We start from the raw sequence: 5,394 nt of genomic DNA on the forward strand, positions 1-5,394 counted from the left end.
TTTTCCCACTGAAATAATTCCATCCATCTCGGTGTTGTTGGTGCAAGACTCACATAATAAACTGTGAAGCAAGAACTCTGTGTGGGGTGAATCTCTCAAGGATGTGTGAGTACAGAGAGTCATGACTATTCAAGATCTTTTGCTCGTTTTTGCCTTTCACAGTGTTTCAAGCATGCTTCCCTCTGTCATGTTCTCACAATGTCTTTATCTTCTTTCATGACAGCCTGTCGGCTCCCTCCTTTCCCATATCCCCTTTTGACATTTGAGCTTGACATTTCCCTGTTCAACCAGGCTGGCCCCTCCTGCTGTATCGATGTCATGTGCTTTGTTCTGCCCATTGGGCTGGATTATTATTGTGCTCCAAAGTGGTTTTTCGCAGCCAGCTCTTCTGGGATCTCTGAACAACCTCTCACAAAATCCTGCCTACTGCTGCCTTGAAAAAAAGTTTTTGTCCACTCTCCTTCCACTCATAATAAATTTTTGCACCATTTGTCTTCTGCACTTCCCCAAGGGTCATAGGCTCTACCAACTCATGGTCCCAACAGCCAAGGGTGCTCTCAGTTATCACATCCTTGATTAGTCATTCATTGTCCACAATGGTTGAACACCTCCCTAGATGTTCTGCCTGTTAAAATTTCTCTCAACGCATCCTAGAAATCTCCTGGCTTGCCTGAGCCCCACAGCAGATGCTGGAGTGGGTAAACCCCACCTTGAAAACCAGAGCTTGACACAAGAGAATTCATCTAGTTGTTTAATTCCTCTCTTCTTTGATCCTTGACATGTCTTTTGTAACTTCCAATCTGTAGCAGATGCCTAAGACAGCATCCCCTGGCTGACTCTGGGCCTTCACCATTACAGTAATGTGGAAAAGAACATGCCAAATGGTGCCAAACAATGCATTCCTGTCATCAGAAAGCAACTGGATACAATATTTATTACTGAGAACCAATTCAAATAAAAGGCTGCACACAGAAACAATACATGCAAGCCACTGGAGAGTCTGCAGATGAGAAAGATAATGATTTGCTCTTGAGCATACACCGGTTCTAATGAAATTTTGATTCCATTCGAACTCAAGTCAGGTTGGCAAACACACAAACCCTGAATTTAATCAGGCCTTTTACTGTCTGCAAAGCGGTAAATGATATGCTTGGTAAGCAGAGTAGGCAGATCTGTGTGCTGATCTCTCTGCAATGTGGTGATGTGTGCCATGCACAACTGGGCTGTGGCCACTGCTGCCAAACTCCTCTGAGTAAGAGAATGGAGCATATCAATTTACAGAAATAAAGAGAGCACATCAGACCTCAAACTTTCTGTATCCTTGGAAAAATATTAAAAAATTCAGCATCTGATGATGGTAAGAAGGAAAATGTAGAGCAGAACAATGTTAGCTGGAGAAAGCTAATCTGAAAAGAGAGTCATCACCCAGAACATAGCTAAGGTAAAGAATCACAGTGGAAATCTGGAGATCTCCAAATTAAATGGGTTTGTTTTGGACACCTGTCCAATTCATGGTGCTTTATAGTCTAATTCTCCTTTCCCCGAAATATCACTTTCTCTATAGGTCTTCTGTAGAGAGATGTTAAGGAGTGGTACCTTTATCTGGAAATGTAACAGAGTAAACTGCTTTCCTACCACACAGATGTGCAGGAAAAAGAAAGGAGAGAGCACAGAGACAGGAGATGCATAGGAATGTGTCTGTCAAAGAAACCTTGGCGTTGTACAGCTGAACCTCAGAGAAAATGAACCCCCACTAATTTCTGAAGCTTTAAGAGCCTAAACATCTTTAAAAATCTGTGCAAAAAAAGAAATTGTTTTGTTTCGCCCTCCAGCCTGAGCTCAGGCGTTGTCTGCCTGTCTGTATTCTTCAGTTCCTGACTGCAACAGTAATGGCTTCAAGTGTCAGCACTTCTTCTATCTCTGAATATTCTGCCTTGTTGTTCTTGCTTACTCTGGTGGATCCAGAGCTGCAGTGTCTGCACAACACTCAAGGATTTAGTGCCGTGTCCCCAAGGAGGTCTGGAAAGTAGCTGCCAGGGCTTGACCTTCTGATCTCATAGTGTACTGAAGTCATGCAGAATTACTGAATAATAAGCCTTGAGAGGTTATGTTAATCATGACTTCACACAGCCATGATCAATAATCACAGTGCCCAATTCAGGTGCAAATTATTATTTAGCATTTACCTGGAGGCAGATTGACTGGTGTCCTGTCTTCTTATACAGTCCCTTCTTGGCCAGAGTGCTCCTGCATGTTTCAAGAACTGCCTAATCCCTTGTTAGGATCCAGGGAGTTGATTGCTTGCTTAAACCAGCCGTGATACAGCCATAATGGTGATGACAGCAATGCACAAATATCACTGGTAAGGGCAGCACTTTTCTGTCATCCTGTAATTAACCCTCAACCTTATATAACTCTTTCTATGGGTATCTTTTCTAAAAAGTGTGATTGAACATCCAATCTTCTTTCAAGGTCAGATCAGATTCTCAGAGGGGTTTTGAACATCCAACTCTTAGCCAAATGGGCATATGATTACACCTATAAACCTGTGAAATTTATTGTGGCATTCAGAAAATATTAAGGCAGTGCCTGAGAGACAGAGGTGGTAGTGTTTATGGTTTAGAAGACTTGTTGTGATGGGGCTGGAGCTCATTTTAGACCCTCCTTCTCCTCACAGCAATGTGTTGAAATAATTAATCCCAGCAGTGGCAGAAGTGTGGATCACAGTGGGAAAGTCTGTATCCATCAGGGGAAGGTTATTTATGCAGATTCCATTAGAAAACCTGTCCCAGAAGTTTGCAGTCTGATATTGCATGTAATCCATTTGGATGTCATGTTGGTAAAATATTAAGCTCTTCCCTGTTACAGAAATGAAAACACTCCATTTCTACCTTACTCTCACTTTCCACGTGTTTCAAAACACAAAAACTCAGAAGAAATATTCAGCCATCCATCTGTCTTGACATGATTTACATCCAGCAGGGAGATGGCACAGGCAGTCTCAGAAACAGGCATTGTTCTGCACCTCATGCTGCTAGAGCCTGGGATGCCACAGCAGAGAAGTGATCAGCTGTGGGATCCTGGATGAAGAATTTCAGGCTTTGAGTGCCTATCACCACCTCTCAAGAGACAGTAAAGCTGATACCCTAAAATCACCTGCCACAAGGATATGTGTGCATGCACATTCCTGTATAACATTTGTACCTTACTTGCATCTGGAATTTAACATACGTGGAGTTTAAGCGGTGCCCAAAAGATGGCACTGTTTGTTTGTGCTTTTTTCATTCTTAATTGCATACCCTCTTCTAAGCTGGCATATCACCTGACAAAATTAAGACAGGACTAACGTACTCTATAGAGAAAAGCAGTACAAATCAAACTATTGCTGTAGCATGGCCTTTCCTGTAACCTTTAATGTGCAATATTTTAATGGGAATGGGCATATTGGTGCTGTGTAGAACTATAACTACAAAGCAGTTGCCCTTTTATTTCCATCTAGCATTTTCACCATAGATGTTTTGAACTCATACATTTCATTTAATGCCTGGTGAATGAAGAATGTGCTTCAGTCATTTCAAAAGAGAAAGAATTATTGACAAGAGGTGGATCAGAACCAGGGTGGTGCCTTGAAGATCCCTGAAAGATAGCTTATACGTCTCTGCCTGTGCAGTAATCTTTATCTGTATTCACTGAAAAAACCCAACTAATGCCAAATAGCATGACAGCCAAATTACAGTGAATCAGTTGCCCACATTTTTGTTGAAACAACTAAATCCCAAGTCCTACCTTAACAGCTTGCTGCAGCCACAGAACAAGAGCAAATGTGGAAATACAGTTTACCTTGCAGCAATGAATTTAATGAAAGGTTTGCTGGTAATCATAGCAAATGACAACATTAATCCCCATATCAGCTGTCAGGTTTCTCCAGGCCTTTAAAACTAGAAGGTGTGCCAAACAAGCTGTAATAACAAAACTAGTATTACTAATACCTATGATAATACCTCATTTTATTAAAGCAAAGCTCTTTGCAATCTCAGTATGGGAGTCACTTTACCTAGGGATGACATCCAGCCATTTTCAAGGTAACAAAGTTCAGGTATCAGAATACCTGACAGATGGCTGTGATGGCTTTTCACACCACATTTCCCCAATCCAGCTCAATCCAATCCAATCCAATCCAATCCAATCCAATCCAATCCAATCCAATCCAACCCAATCCAATCCATGTTACTTGTGGCTGCTGTATGAAACCAGAGGGTACCAAACAGTGATGGCCCAATAGGAAGAAAAACTCCATTGCCTCCATTCCTTGCCAGAAGCTCCCTTAAGCCTGGTACGTCCTGAAGTGGATATATCTGCTCAATGGAGACATATCCTCCTGCAGTGGATATATCTGCTCAATACAGACAGAGAAAATCTATCTTGATGCTGCTCTCCAGGCTGCAGAGCACCAGTCCAGGAGTCAGTTGAACAAATATCCCTCAGACATAAATCTTGAGCCTTGACAGGTCTAAGTGGGTCATAGCTACAGCTGCACAAACATTTTCTGGTCTCTCAGACCTCCATGGAGTTTCAATGGGAAGCAACCTCCCTGTCCAAAACATATTTCTTCATCATCTGTGTCCTCTTCTGCACTCTTCTGTCCATGATATTTCCTGCTTGTCCTTGCTTCTGACTCCACACTTGCTCAATGCTATGTGTATATGGATTTTAAAGAAGTGTGCTGGGCTCAGATGTGCAGAACTAAGACACTTGGCTGCTTAAAACCAGCCTCCTCTGAAGCAGGGTGTGAACAGAAAGATGGCTTGTGCTCTGGTGATTGCTTCATTGGATGGGCCTGGCTTTCCAAGGTCAGGAGCCCATCAGGCTGTGTGGGAAGTAAAGATGAAAGGCAGGAAACAGAGGCAGGATATCTTAAACTCCACCTCTCTTTTGACTGGAGGGCTTGTGAACAGCTCTGAGACAAGGAGGTTTCCTGAGTAAAGCTTGCTTCTGATTCCCTTGTCAACATGAAGAATTCTGAGGCCATGCTTCCTCAGGGAGAGTCCTATTCATCAAGAAACACATTGGATGAAACTACCCTGCTGAAAAACCTTTAAAAAAAGAAGAGATATTCAAGACTCAGAGTTTTAGCTCTCATCCACAGTGAACTGTGAGCTCACTCTAGCAGCTCAGTGAACCCCAAAACACCAAACTCTGGGTCCTAGAAGCCACGTCAGCAAACAGTAGATACAAGTCTGATTATTCAGGCTTTAGTTCCAAGAGTCCTTGTATTGCATGTGTTTGGGTTTGGGCATCTGTTTTGTTTTGCTTGTCTGTTTTAACCAGGTTTTTCTAACCAGATGTTCCTGGTCTGTCCCACAATGCTTACAACCACTGAGGAGGTGCCTGGAT

Source organism: Passer montanus, unplaced genomic scaffold, assembly GCF_014805655.1.
Source record: "Passer montanus isolate IOZ18808 unplaced genomic scaffold, ASM1480565v1 scaffold36, whole genome shotgun sequence".
NCBI classification, from domain to species: domain Eukaryota; kingdom Metazoa; phylum Chordata; class Aves; order Passeriformes; family Passeridae; genus Passer; species Passer montanus.